The following is a 16476-nucleotide window of genomic DNA, read 5'->3' on the forward strand; positions in this document are numbered from 1 at the left end:
TTTAGGTATATAAACCGGATCATCAAAGTCTTCAAACTCTTTAAACATAGATTCAATTTTATAAGGACCCATAAAAGCAACAAATTCTTCTATTTGTTCCACATCATAGTAATCATATATACCATTAGCATAAGAAGCTAAGGTTTTATTATCATTAAATTCGCATAAAAAGGGAAGGTGTGGAGCCTTCATCCTAGAGCAACAAGTATAATCATATCTCAAGCATAGTTGCCTAGCATACCACTTCAATATATGAATTTGATCCCATAATAGCTTCCCTTTTTGTGTCAAGCAGTAATCCCTAAAGTATTCACGTTGATCCAACATTACTCCCAATACATAATTGAATGGGGTTTTCTCAGGATTATTAAAGTAGTACATAATATCTTTCACATAACCAGCATCGAGGGTTTTAGGAGGTTCCCCATCTCCATGAGCAGAAAGTACACCTAATTTTTTTGGTATTTCGTGTTCCATATCCATAAGTAAAGATAAAGAACAACTAAGATCAGCAAATAAAAATTACTTAGGGATAAAGCAAACAAGCACACATGAGAATATTCACCCCACACTATTGCTCCACGGCAACGGCGCCAGAAAAAGGTCTTGATAACCCAATAGTATAGGGGATCGCAACATTTTTCGATAAGTAAGAGTGTCGAACCCAACGAGGAGCTAAAGGCAGAACAAATATTCCCTCAAGTTCTATCGACCACCGATACAACTCTACGCACACTTGACGTTCGCTTTACCTAGAACAAGTATGAAACTGGAAGTACTTTGTAGGTGTTTTTGGATAGGTTTGCAAGATAATAAAGAGCATGTAAATAAAAAGTAGGGGCTGTTTAGATAAAGACACAACTAAGTTAGTTTTAGTAAAGAGCTTTTTGTTATGAGAAAGTTATTTGTCCCTAGGCAATCGATAACTAGACCGGTAATCATTATTGCAATTTTATATGAGGGAAAGGCATAAGATAACATACTTTCTCTACTTGGATCATATGCACTTATGATTGGAACTCTAGCAAGCATCCGCAACTACTAAAGATCATTAAGGTAAAACCCAACCATAGCATTAAAGCATCAAGTCCCCTTTATCCCATACGCAACAACCCCCTTACTCGGGTTTGTGTTTCAGTCACTCACGCAACCCACTATAAGCGAATCATGAATGTATTGCAACACCCTACAGCGGGGATCCCTCACGCTTGCGCGACACGGAGAGCACCATAGGACAGCACCAATAATAAAACATGCAACTCAAACCAATCACGATCATCAAATAGCCCATAGGACAAAACAAATCTACTCAAACATCATAGGATAGCCATACATCATTGGGAAATAATATATAGCGTTGAGCACCATGTTTAAGTAGAGATTATAGCGGGTACGAGAGAGGTTACACCGCTACATAGAGGGGGGAAGAGTTGGTGATGATGGCGGTGAAGTTGTTGGTGATGATTGCAGTGATGATGATGGCCACGGCGGCGTCCCGGCGCCACCGGAAGAGAAGGGGAGAGGGGGGCCCTTCGTCTTCTTCTTCCTTGACCTCCTCCCTAGATGGGAGAAGGGTTTCCCCTTTGGTCCTTGGCCTCCATGGTATGGGAGGGGCAAGAGCCCCTCCGAGATTGGATCTGTCTCTCTGTCTCTCTCTGTTTCTGCGTTCTCAAATTCTTCCCTTTCACTGTTTCTTATATTCCCGGAGATCCGTAACTCCGATTGGGCTGAAATTTTAACACGATCTCTATCCGGATATTAGCTTTCTAGCGGAGAAAGAAGGGCACCAACCGCCTTACGAGGTGGCCACGAGGGTCAGGGGCGCGCCCCCTGCCTCGTGGGCCCCTCGAGCATCGTCTCGCGTAGATTTTTCTTCCCAAAAATCATATATATTCCAAAAAAACTCTGTCAGATTTTATTCCATTTGGACTCCGTTTGATATGGATATTCTGCGAAACAAAAAACATGCAATAAACAGGAACTGGCACTGGGCACTGGATCAATATGTTAGTCCGAAAAATAGTATGAAAGGTTGCCCAAAGTATATGAAAGTTGTAGAATATTGGCATGGAACAACCAAAAATTATAGATAATACGGAGATGTATCAATACTTGGAATGTCTAGGTACTATAACCACTTGACTCAGCTGGGAGTTAATCTTCCTGATGATAGTGTCATTGATAGAGTTCTTCAATCACCGCTACCAAGCTATAAAGGCTTCGTGATGAACTATAATATGCCAGGGATGGAAAAGACAATTCCTGAGCTCTTCCCGATGCTAAAGGGTGCGGAGGTAGAAATCAAGAAGGAGCATCAAGTGTTAATGGTTAACAAGACCACTAGTTTTAAGAAAAAGGGCAAAGGGAAGAAGGTGAACTTCAAGAAGAATAACAAGCAAGTTGCTGCTCAAGGGAAGAAGCCCAAGTTTGGACATAAGCCTGAAACTGAGTGCTTCTACTGCAAAGGGACTGATCACTAGAAGCGGAACTGCCCCAAGTATTTGGCGGATAAGAAGGGTGGAAAAGTGAAACGTATATTTGATATACATGTTATTGATGTGTACCTTACTAATGTATTTGATACTGGTTCTGTTGCTCATATTTGCAACTCGAAACAAGGGCTACAGATTAAAGATTGGATAAGGACGAGGTGACGATGCGCGTCAGAAATGGTTCGAAGGTCGATGTGATCGCCCTCGGCACGCTACCGCTACATCTACCTTCGGGATTAGTTTTAGACCTGAATAATTGTTATTGGTGCCAGCGTTGAGCATGAACATTATATCTGGATCTTGTTTGACGCGAGATGGTTGTTCATTTAAATCAGAGAATAATGGTTGTTCTTTTTATATGAGTAATATCTTTTATGGTCATGCACCCTTGATGAATGGTCTATTTTTGTTGAATCTCGATCGTAGTGATACACATATTCATAATATTAAAGCCAAAACATGCAAAGTTAATAATGATAGTGCAACTTTTTTGTGGCACTGCCGTTTTGGTCATATTGGTGTAAAGCGCATGAAGAAACTCCGTACTGATCGACTTTTGGAATCACTTGATTATGAGTCATTTGAGCTTGCGGACCATGCCTCATGGGCAAAATGACTAAGATTCTGTTTTCTGGAACAATGGAGCGAGCCACTGACTTATTGGAAATAATACATGCTGATGTATGCGGTCCGATGAGTGTTGAGGCTCGCGGCGGGTACCATTATTTTCTGACCTTCATAGATGATTTGAGCAGATATGGGTATATCTACTTAATGAACCTTAAGTATGAAACATTTGAAAAGTTCAAAGAATTTCAGAGTGAAGTGGAAAATCATCGTAACAAGAAAATAAAGTTTCTATGATCTGATCGTGGAGGTGAATATTTGGGTTACGAGTTTGGTCTTCATTTGAAACAATGTGGAATAGTTTCGCAACTCACGCCACCTGGAACACCACAGTGTAATGGTTAGATATAGCGTGATCTATGATGTCTCTTACCGATTTAACGCTATCATTTTGGGGTTATGCTTTAGAGACGGTTGCATTCACGTTAAATAGGGCACCATCTAAATCCGTTGAGATGATACCATATGAACTGTAGTTTGGCAAGAAACCTAAGCTGTCGTTTCTTAAAGTTTAGGGCTACGATGCTTATATGTCTCTAACGCATCTATAATTTTTTTATTGTTCCATGCTATTATATTATCTATTTTGGATGTTTAATGGGCTTTAATATGCACTTTTATAGTATTTTTGGGACTAACCTATTAACCGGAGGCGAGGCCCTATGCCAGTTTCTGTTTTTTTTGCCTATTTCAGTGTTTCACAGAAAAGGAATATCAAACAGAATCCAAATGGAATGAAACCATCGCGAGGATCTTTCTTGGAACAAACGCAATCCAGGAGACTTGGAGTGGAAGTCAGAGACGCAACGAGGTGGCCATGGGGTAGGAAGGCGCGCCCAGGGGGCCCTCATGGGACCCTCGTAGCTCCACCGATGTACTTCTTTCGCCTATATATACTCTTATACCCTAAAAACATCCAGGAGATCCATGAAAGCACTTTTCCACCGCCACAACCTTCTGTCCCCGTGAGATCCCATCTGGGGCTTTTCCGGCGATCTGCCGGAGGGGGAATCGATCATGGAGGGCTTCTACATCAACACCATTGCCTCTCATATGATGTGTGAGTAGTTTACCACAGACCTTCGGGTCCAAAGTTATTAGCTAGATGGCTTCTTCTCTCTCTTTGGTTCTCAAAATACAAAGTTTTCCTCGATGTTCTTGGAGATCTATTCGATGTAATACATTTTGCGGCGTGTTTGCCGAGATCCGATGAATTGTGGATTTATGATCAAGTTTATCCATGAACAATATTTGGTTCTTCTCTAAAATCTTGTATGCATGATTTTATATCTTTGCAAGTCTCTTCGAATTATCGGTTTAGTTTGGCCTACTAGATTGATCTTTCTTGCAATGGGAGAAGTGCTTAGCTTTGGGTTCCATCTTGCAGTGTCCTTTCCTAGTGATAGTAGGGGCAGCAAGGCACATATTTGTAGGATCGGAAGTATGTGTAGAGGGGGGTGATTAGACTACTTGACCAAATAAAAATCTAGCCTTTTCCCAATTTTAGTTCTTCGCAGATTTTAGCTATCTTAGCACAAGCTAAGCAATCTCCACACAATTCAAGCAAGCATGCAAAAGAGTATATGAGCAGCGGAAAGTAAAGCATGCAACTTGCAAGAATGTAAAGGGAAGGGTTTGGAGGATTCAAACGCAATTGGAGACACGGATGTTTTTGTCGTGGTTCCGATAGGTGGTGTTATCGTACATCCACGTTGATGGAGACTTCAACCCACGGAGGGTAACAGTTGCGCGAGTCCACGGAGGGCTCCACCCACTCTTCATTCGTGGCGAGAGCCATCAGAACATACCTACACTTCCAATACACATTTTCTGAGAGAGAACCACCTACACTTGTGTTGAAGTCAAGATATTCCATTCCAACCATATGAATCTTGATCTCTAGCCTTCCCCAAGTTGCTTTCCACTCAAATCTTCTTTCCACCAAATCCAAATCCTGTGAGAGAGAGTTGAGTGTTGGGGAGACTATCATTTGAAGCACAAGAGCAAGGAGTTCATCATCAACACACCATTTGTTACTTCTTGGAGAGTGGTGTCTCCTAGATTGGCTAGGTTTCACTTGGGAGCCTTCGACAAGATTGTGGAGTTGAACCAAGGAGTTTGTATGGGCAAGGAGATCGCCTACTTCGTGAAGATCTACCGCTAGTGAGGCAAGTCCTTCATGGACGACGGCCATGATGGAATAGACAAGGTTGCTTCTTCGTGGACCCTTCGTGGGTGGAGCCCTCCATGGACTCGCGCAACCGTTACCCTCCGTGGGTTGAAGTCTCCATCAACGTGGATGTACGATAGCACCACCTATTGGAACCACGACAAAAACACCCGTGTCTCCAGTTGCGTTTGAATCCTCCAAACCCTTCCCTTTACATTCTTGCAAGTTGCATGCTTTACTTTCCGCTGCTCATATACTCTTTTGCATGCTTGCTTGAATTGTGTGGAGATTGCTTGACTTGTGCTAAGATAGCTAAAATCTGCCAAGAACTAAAATTGGGAAAAGGCTAGATTTTTATTTGGTCAAGTAGTCTAATCACCCCCCCTCTAGACATACTTTCGATCCTACAAGTGGTATCAGAGCTTTGTTCTCCATTTGCTTTGATTTCCATAGCTTTTGGTGGTCATAGCCTTGGTTTCACAACCTAGGAGAGTATGGCGTCTAGCGAAGGAAATTATCACCGTAGAGGTCCTTACTTTGATGGTACTAATTTTGCTAGTTGGAAGCATAAGATGAAAATGCATATTCTTGGACATAACCCCACCGTTTGGGCTATTGTGTGTGTTGGCTTGCAAGGTGAATTCTTTGATGGGATAGAACTGAATCGTGAAGCTACCGCGGACGAGTTGAAGATGATACAATACAATGCTCAAGCTTGTGATATCCTCTTCAACGGATTGTGCCCCGAAGAATTCAACAAAATTAGCCGTCTTGAGAATGCGAAGGAAATTTGGGATACTTTGATTGATATGCATGAAGGTACCGACTCCGTCAAGGAATCCAAGTTGGATGTGCTTCAAAGTCAACTTGACAAGTTCAAAATGAAGGATGGTGAAGGTGTCGCTGAAATGTACTCTAGGCTTGCTCTTATCACAAATGAGATTGTCGGCTTAGGGAGTGAAGAGATGACCGATAGATTCATCATCAAGAAGATCCTAAGAGCCTTGGATGGAAAATATGATACCGTGTGCACATTGATCCAAATGATGCCCCATTACAAAGATCTCAAGCCAACGGAAGTCATCGGAAGAATTGTTGCTCATGAGATGTCACTCAAGGATAAAGAGGAACTTCACAACAAATCAAGTGGTGCTTACAAAGCCTCATGTGAAGCCCCCACATCATCGAGTGAGAAACAAACCTTCAATGAAGAATTGAGCTTAATGGTGAAGAACTTCAACAAGTTCTACAAGAGTAGAAGCAAAGAGATAAGCTCCAAATCAAGGTCCTACAATGACAAAAGATCTTCTAGTCGAGAGCAAAACTGCTACAATTGTGGAAGGCCCGGACACTATTCCAATGAGTGTACGGCCCCCTACAAGAGAAGAGAAGATTCTCCCAAGATAAGAAGTAGAAGAGAAGAATCACCATCTAGAGAAAGAAGGAGTAGAGATGATAATTATGAACGAAGACCCTCACGGAGAAGCAAGGATTCGGAAAGAAAGGACAAGTCATCAAGGAGCTATACAAAATGAAGACATCAAGCTCACGTTGGTGAATGGGTATCCGGCTCCGACTCCGACAACCACTCCGAGAGAAGCTATCACTCCGACTCGGAATATACTCAAGATGAAGGTGTTGCCGGTCTAGCACTTGTGACAACCAACTCCTACGACATATTTGACTCACCAAATGAAGGAGTTGGAACATGCTTCATGGCTAAAGGCCCAAAGGTATCACACCTCGAGTATGTTGATTTCAATAGTGATGAAGATGACTTGTTAGGTGATGATGATTTACTTGTTGACAACTCTAGTGATAAATACTATGATGAAACGTCAATTAATCATGCTAATCAAGATAAAATGAATGACAATGATAAGGAGAAGATTGATTCTCTAACTAAAGAACTAAACACTCTTAAGTTAGCTCATGAAACTATCTTAGGAGATCATCGAGAACTTTTAAGGACTCATGAGAAATTGCGCTTTGAAAAGCTCAACCTTGAGCAAGAGCATGAGTTTTTAAAAGCAATCAATAATGATCTTTGCAAGAAAAGTTCTTCTTACATTGCCAAGCGTTTACTCTTATCCACTTACATGCCTCAAGTCAAGTCTAGTAACAAGAACAAGAAAGATTCTTTTTCTACTAGTAACAATAATCATGCTAAATCCAGTATTGTTGCTTCTAGTAGTTCTCTTGATTCCACTAATGATTCTCTTAGCCAAGTTACACTTGAGCAAGAAAATAGCTTATTGAAGGGAATTATAGAGAAAGGTGTTTACAAGAGCCTTGCCGGAAGTAAGCAATTCGAGGAAATTGTACGCAAGCAAGGATGGCACCGGAAGAATCAAGGTGTTGGTTTTGAACGAAAGTTCAATGCCAATGGAGTTTAGTGGGAAGAAGATCAATACCCCAAGACGAAGTTTGTTCCTCAACAAGAGAAGCATGATCCTACTTCTCTCAAAGGGACACAAGCTCAAGATGATCTTCCACCACAAGACCACAAGCAAAAAGGCAAGGACAAGATTCAAGAGGAAATTGATGCATTTGAAGAAGCTCCTAAGGCCTTGGTCAAGTGGGTTCCCAAGACTACTTCAAGTTCCACTTCATCAAGTACAACTACAACACCAAGGATTCCCATCAAGATGGTGTGGATCCCGAAGAAGAAGAACTAGAGAGTTCTTGAGGGTGGCTCCGCCAACATACTTCACTCTTATCATCTTGGCAAGAACAAGTGCAATCAACTTCCACATCTTGCAATAGTTCAAGCAGTCACAAACCCTCTTGTTGGTAAGAAAAGGGACAAGGTAACCTAAAAGATTTCATAGACATCATCTTGTGTGTGCATCACTCTATGTCTATGGATATCCTTGTTTGTTCCTTGTGGGACTAACCCGTGTAGGTATTGAAAGTGCAAATCACTCCAATGGATAGCTCCAAATGATCTACATCAACATTGAGCATCCACATCTTCAACATCTACATGAAGTCATCATCGACAAAACCCAAGGTTAGTTCATCCCTCTTAGGGGGGATCTCACATCTAGGGGGAGCTTTACTCTAAGAATTAAGCTAAAGCAACTCTAATGGTGTGAACACAACAATGCTTTATGTAAAAGTGGTGACCCCACTTGTGCTTAATTGATGAGTATGACCTATGGTCAAATGTTCTCATTTGACTCCTAAGTCAATATACTCATATATAGATGACCTAGTCATTGCAAATTGTTTGGTAGATGCTAGAATTGGTTGTGCATGCTTTGCCACATATTTCAATTGCCATTTTATTTTGTGAGCATGTTGATTGCATATTTTACTCATTCGAGGACATCCACTTGTTGTTTTGATTGATTGGTTTTCTTTTCTTTTGCCAAGTGGATGGACAAGAATGCTAAGAACCCTCTCTAGCTATCTATGATTTTCTCGTCTCAAACTCTATTCATGCTACATCACAAAATTTGATCAAATCAGATTTGAACCACTCTGTGTGAGGAGCACTCGGAGTCCCCGATTCGTCATAGACTTAAACTTCCAAAACTTCTTTGTGTGTTTCGGTCTGACCGATTCCTCCATTTCGGTCATACCGAGATCACTAAGTCGATCTAGGTTTTCAATCTCGGTGCAACCGATTTGAACTTTTCGGTTACACCGAGTTGCTGTAACTGTCAACAGTTATGCATCTCGGTGCCACCGAGTTGTTCCACTCGGTCACACCGACAGGGTCGGGCTATATATACTCACGGGCAAAATTTTGGAAATTTCTCCGAAACCCCTTCGCCCACGCATAGCTCGCTCTACCTCCTAGGTCTCCGGATCGTCCTCCTGGTTGCCAGCCGCCTCCTGTCGCTGGTCTCCGCCGCTGTCAACCGAATTCTTCCCTGCCGTTACCGCCGTAGCGAGTTCATCGCCGAACTAGGGTATGGACTCGATCATAGTGCTATGCCCATCCGATTCCTAGCACATTGTGTTCATTATGATTCTTACCACGATTGAAACGCTTCTATCCAGTCAAAACACTCCGTAGATTAGAGTTGAATCGAAAACTTAGGGTTAGGTTTCTGCCGAAACCATCTTGGACCCACCGGGTTGCAGAACTCGGTTCCACCAATTCGGCCAAGTCCATTGCACATGTGGTTCTCGGTCTAACCGAGAATTGCAAATCGGTGTGACTGAGTTCAGGACTTTGTGAAACCCTAGCAATCTCGGTGTCACCGAACTGTGACTCGGTCTGACCGAGTTCACTAGTTTAGGTTCCAACAACTGCTTCGGTATCACCGAGTTTGCAAATCGGTTGATCCGAAATGCTTTCTGTGGAAAACTAAAACGAAGTTTTTGACTCATTCTTTTGCAAAAATCTCTGTATTTTGTGATGCTCATCCACTCTATCTCATCTACAATCTATTCAGAGGGTCTGTAGTTAGTGTTTGGAACATGTCTGACCAGTGTGACAGCCAGAATAGGTCAGAGGAGCAGGTTCACCTGAGTGAGGGCACTAGTCCCTCTAGCAGTTCATATGATGGTAGCAGGAGCACCCCAAGCAATTTGCCAAAGGCTGCCACTAGAGCAAGCAAGAAGAAACCTTTAGAGTCTGAGGATGAAGACCATGTGGCCACTGAGGATGAGGCCACATCAAAGAAGAAAGTGGTTAAGAAGGAATACATCTTAGCCGCAGTTAAGCCAGGGATGAAGATCAAAAGGCCAGCAGGAAGACAACTAATGTCTAAGGCCAGAGCATCCTCTCAAGCATCTTTGGAATCTCAACCCAAAGAGCCTGCTGCAGAAGGAAAGAAAAGGAAGGAAAGGGTCAAGAAGACCATGGCCAGAGTGATTGGAAAGGCTTCCATGATGGAAGAAGAAGAGGAAGAAGAGGTTGCTGCACCAGCACCCAAGGCACAGAAGCTTATGGGTGATGCTATCAGGACAGGGGCTGCATCATCAAAGCCCAAAGAAGCACCCAAAGCTGCCTCCAAGCCCAAGACTGCACCAAAGAGAAATACCAGAAACATACCAGCTGCTTGAGACTGTTGCTAAAGAAGAAGATGAAGAGCATGTTCTGAGAAAATTGAAGCCAAAAATTCCAGACCACAATGATGCTCATCCTGTGGCTGAGAACATGAAGATCAGGAGAGACTCAGGACTGAGGAAATGGAGAGAGACAGATCCATATGCTACTAGGAGAAGGACTGCTGTTGATTATAGGTTCCACACAAAGGAACCGCAGGATTTCTATGAGACAGTGTTGTTGGACAAGAAGCCTATAGTGTGTGATATGAGGCGGGTCAACTGGACCTACATGAAGGAAAATGAGGAACACTATCCTGGTGTGTTTGACAGCTTCCGTTCTTGTGGAGTTGAATACTTTGTTGGGCAGAAGCTCACAAAATGGAATGAGGAGCTCATAATGCAATTCTACTCCACAACACACTTCTATCCAGATGGCAGGATAGTATGGATGTCTGAAGGTACAAGGTACCAATCAACTATTGAGGAATGGGCCAATCTGATCAATGCCCCAAAGGAAAGTGAAGATGACTTGGATGTTTATGCCAAGAAAAAGATGGATCACAATTCTATGTCACATATGTACAAGGAGATTCCTGAAGATGCTCTTGAGACTTTCAAGTTTGGGTCAGTCCATTTTCTTCTGTCAGGACTGCCAACGATCAACTGGATCCTAAGGCACACTCTTTTTCCCAAGTCAGGTGACCACAACATGATCAGAGGGCATGCAATTAACTTGCTACATATATTTGATGTGCCACAGAAGTTCAAGGTCATGAGCCTTATAGTTGAGACTATCAAGAGGACAACAGCTGACCAGAAAAGAAGTTGTGGATACGCCCCACAGATCCAGGAGTTGATAAACTCAAAGATGGGCACAGGCACATGCTTGTTGGATAAGGAACACTTGTCTATCTATCCTGACTTCAAGGACAACCAAGTTGTGATGAATGAAGATGAACCCTCCTTAGTGCAAGCACAAGCAAAGAAGGAGAAGGCAAAGATGGAGAAGGCTTCGAAGATGCCAACTCAAGAGGAGGCATCTGAGTACTTTTTGAAAAGCAAGCAGGACCATCTTGGTTACTTGATAGCATCATCTCTGAGAATTGAGAAGGGGTTGGCCACCCTTACTCAAAACCAGGAGAGCCTGGAAAGAATCATGGAATAAAAATTCTATGATTTAGATGTCAAAGTAACTGAGATTCAGTCTGTTGTGGAGCAGCTACAGGATGACATGCAGGAGAGGAAGGGCAAGACAACCACTGATGCATTTCCAGAGTGCCTTGAGCTCAGAGATCTGCTGCAGTGCCTGTTCCAGACACCAGAGTCACTTCATCTGCACCAGCTACAACTCCAGAGCAACCAACTCCAGCACCTACCCCAGCAGCTCCATCTACTTCAACTGAAGCCTTCGTCCTTGGAGTTCTCCGGACACCACCACCTGAAGACCAAGCCCGAGAGACGTTCTAGTGCTATGCATTTTCTATGAACTTTTTGGTAACTTGTTGCCAAAGGGGGAGAAAAGTGTATAGATCATAGGCTTCGAGAGAGAGCGTTGCTTTTTATTCTCTCTTGCTTTGGTGGTTGAACTTTGTTTGTCTTTTGATTGCTTGAGATTCTACGCTATTATCTGTGAGACATTGATGATCATGTGGTTGATCATAAGCTACACTTATGCTTGTTAGATGATATTATCTTACTTATCCTTATATGATCATTCACTTTGCTTGGTGATGAGTGCATGTATTTAATTCTTATCATTTTGAGCGCTCCACCAATATGTATGTGACATGGAAGAGTAACCCATGATCCTAACTCATTGTGCATTTGTAGTCCAAAGAAAATCTTAAGATATGCACAAATTTAGGGGGAGCTCTTGCTTTTCACATACTTCTCAAAGCGACGATATCTTTCACTCTTATTATCATTTGTCGAAGCTTTGATCTATATGTTGCCATCAATTACCAAAAAGGGGGATATTGAAAGTGCAACTATCCCTGGGTGGTTTTGGTAATTCCTAACAACATATAGCTCATTGAGCTAACATTATTCCAAGATTAATATTTCAGGAAAAGCTCAATGAATGGCATGGCATGGATGAGGAAAGTGGATCCCTCAAAATTCTAAGGACAAAAAGTTTGGCTCAAGCTTCAAGATCAAGACTCTACATTTTATATTTTAGTGATCCAAGATCACATTGAGTCTATAGGAAAAGCCAATACTATCAAGGAGGGATGAGGTGTTGCTTAATGGCTTGCTTGCTCAAAGTGCTTAGTGATATGCTCCAAAACCCTCAACTACCTTCCCACATCCACATATGACCTAAACCAAAAGTAAAACTCGGCCCCACCGATTCTTTCTATCCGGCGCCACCGAGTTTCAAATGTCATAGCCACTGCCACAAACCCTAGCAATTCGGTTTCACCGATAGGGATCTCGGTCTCACCGAGATGGGATTGTAATCTCTCTGTTTCCCTTCGTAACATTTTGGTCTTACCGAGATGAGCGATCGGTCCCATCGAGATTGCAATGTAAACTCTCTGTTTCCCTTTTGTAACATTTCGGTCTCACCGAGATGAGCGAATCGGTCCCACCGAGTTTACCTGACCAACTCTCTGGTTAGCTTATTACAAAAATCGGTCCCACCGAGTTTTTGTAATCGGTCACACCGAGATTATGTTATGCCCTAACCCTAACCATATCGGTCCTACCGAGTTGAATCTCAGTCCCACCAAAAATCCTAATGGTCACTAGGTTTGCTGAATCGGTCTGGCCGGGTTTAACCATTCGGCCCCACCGAGTTTGGTAAATTGTGTGTAACGGTTAGATTCTGTGTGGAGGCTATATATACCCCTCCACCCACTCTTCATTCATGGAGAGAGCCATCAGAACATACCTACACTTCCAATACACATTTTCTGAGAGAGAACCACCTACACTTGTGTTGAGGTCAAGATATTTCATTCCAACCATATGAATCTTGATCTCTAGCCTTCCCCAAGTTGTTTCCACTCAAATCTTCTTTCCACCAAATCCAAATCCTGTGAGAGAGAGTTGAGTGTTGGGGAGACTATCATTTGAAGCACAAGAGCAAGGAGTTCATCATCAACACACCATTTGTTACTTCTTGGAGAGTGGTGTCTCCTAGATTGGCAAGGTGTCACTTGGGAGCGTCCGACAAGATTGTGGAGTTGAACCAAGGAGTTTTTAAGGGCAAGGAGATCGCCTACTTCGTGAAGATCTACCGCTAGTGAGGCAAGTCCTTCGTGGGTGACGGCCATGATGGAATAGACAAGGTTGCTTCTTCGTGGACCCTTCGTCGGTGGAGCCCTCCGTGGACTCGCGCAACCGTTACCCTCCGTGGGTTGAAGTCTCTATCAACGTGGATGTACAATAGCACCACCTATCGGAACCACGACAAAAACATCCGTGTCTCCAATTGCGGTTGAATCCTCCAAACCCTTCCCTTTACATTCTTGCAAGTTGCATGCTTTACTTTCCGCTGCTCATATACTCTTTTGCATGCTTGCTTGAATTGTGTGGAGATTGCTTGACTTGTGCTAAGATAGTAAAATCTTCCAAGAACTAAAATTGGGAAAAGGCTAGATTTTTATTTGGTCAAGTAGTCTAATCACCCCCCCTCTAGACATACTTTCGATCCTACAGTATTGTATTGTTGCCATCAAGGATAAAAAGGTGGGGTTTATATCATATTGCTTGAGTTTATCCCTCTACATCATGTCATCTTGCCTAATGCGTTACAATGTTCTTGTGAACTTAATACTCTAGATGCATGCTGGATAGCGGTTGATGTGTGGAGTAATAGTAGTAGATGCAAAATCGTTTCGGTCTACTTAACACGGACGTGATGCCTATATTTCGTAATCATTGCCTTGATATTCTCATAACTATGCTCTCTTCTATCAATTGCTCGGCAGTAATTTGTTCACGCACCGTAATACTTCCAATCATGAGAGAAGCCACTAGTGAAACCTATGGCCCTCGGGCCTCTTCCTTATTATATGCATCTCTTTTTATTATCGCATCTTGTTTACTATTTTGCAATCTATACAACAAAAATACCAAAACTATTTATCTTATTATCTTTATTAGATCACACTTTTGTAAGTGACCGCGAAGGGGGTTTGACAACCCCTTTATCGTGTTGGTTGCGAGGTTCTTGATTGTTTGTGCAGGTACTAGTTGACTTGCATATAATCTCCTACTGGATTGATACCTTGGTTCTCAAAAACTGAGGGAAATACTTACGCTACTTTCCTGCATCACCCTTTCCTCTTCAAGAGAAAACCAACACATGCTCAAGAGGTAGGAGATGCTTATGTGAAAAGCTTCAACCTGATAAGCTCGAACCCAAATCGGAGAAATGCATGTTCCTAGGATACCCAGAGGAAATTGTTGGGTACACCTTCTATCACAGATCCGAAGGGAAAATAGTCGTTGCTAAGAATGGATCCTTTCTAGAGAAGGAGTTTCTCTGGAAAGAAGTGAGTGGGAGGAAAGTAGAACTTGATGAGGTAATTGTAACTTCTCCCGAATTGGAAAGTAGTTCATCACATAAATCAGTTCCAGTGATTCCTACACCAATTAGTGAGGAAGTTAATGATGATGATCATGAAACTTCAGATCAAGTTACTACCGAACCTCGTAGGTCAACTATAGTACGGTCCGCACCAGAGTGGTACGGTAGTCTTGTTCTGGAGGTCATGTTACTAGACCATGATGAACCTACGAACTATGAGGAAGCGATGACGAGCCGAGATTCCTCGATATGGCTTGAGGCCAAGAAATCTAAGACGGGATCCATGTATGAGAACAAAGTGTGGACTTTGGTTGACTTTCCGGATGATCGGCAAGCCATAGAGAATAAATGGATCTTCAAGAAGAAGACTGAGACTGACAGTAATGTTACTATCTACAAAGCTCGACTTGTTGCGAAAGGTTTTCGACAAGTTAAAGGAGTTGACTATGATGAGACCTTCTCACCCGTAGTGATGCTTAAGTATGTCCGAATCATGTTAGCAATTGTCGCATTTCATGATTATGAAATTCAGCAATTCGATGTCAAAACTGCATTCCTTAATGGATTTTTTAAAGAAGAGTTGTATATGATGCAACCAGAAGGTTTTGTCGATCCTAAAGGTGCTAACAAAGTGTGCAAGCTCCAGCAATCCATTTATGGACTGGTGCAAGCATCTCGGAGTTGGAATATACGCTTTGATTGTGTGATCAAAGCATATGGTTTTATAAAGACTTTTGGAGAAGCCTGTATTTACAAGAAAGTGAGTGGGAGCTCTGTAGCATTTCTAATATTATATGTGGATGACATATTATTGATTGGAAATAATACAAAATTTCTAGATAGCATAAAAGGATACTTGAATAAGAATTTTTCAACGAAAGACCTCGGTGAAGCTGCTTATATATTGGGCATCAAGATCTATAGAGATAGATCAAGATGCTTAATTGGACTTTCACAAAGCACATAGCTTGATAAAGTTTTGAAGAAGTTCAAAATGGATCAGTCAAAGAAAGGGTTCTTACCTGTGTTACAAGGTGTGAAGTTGAGTCAGACTCAATGCCCGACCACTTTAGAAGAAGAGAGAAAATGAAAGTCATTCCCTATGCCTCAGCCATAGGTTCTATCATGTATGCAATGTTGTGTACCAGACCTGATGTGTGCCTTGCTATAAGTTTAGTAGGAAGGTACCAAAGTAATCCAGGAGTGGATCACTGGACAGCGGTCAAGAACATCCTAAAATACCCGAAAAGGACTAAGGATATGTTTTTCATTTATGAAGGTCACAAAGAGCTTGTCATAAATGGTTACGTCGATGCATGGTTTGGCACTGATCCGGATGACTCTAAGTCACAAACCGGATATGTATTTATATTGAATGGTGGAGTCATAAGTTGGTGCAGTTCCAAGAAGAGCATCATTGCAGGATCTACGTGTGAAGCGGAGTACATAGCTGCTTCAGAAGCAGCAAATGAAGGAGTCTGGATGAAGGAGTTCATATCCGATCTAGGTGTAATACCTAGTGCATCGGGTCCAATGAAAATCTTTTGTGACAATACTGGAGCAATTGCCTTAGCGAAGGAATCCAAATTTCACAAGAGAACCAAACACATCAAGAGATGCTTCAATTCCATCCGCGTTCAAGT

This window comes from Triticum aestivum, chromosome 3A (assembly GCF_018294505.1).
Source record: "Triticum aestivum cultivar Chinese Spring chromosome 3A, IWGSC CS RefSeq v2.1, whole genome shotgun sequence".
In the NCBI taxonomy this organism is placed as follows: Eukaryota; Viridiplantae; Streptophyta; class Magnoliopsida; order Poales; family Poaceae; genus Triticum; species Triticum aestivum.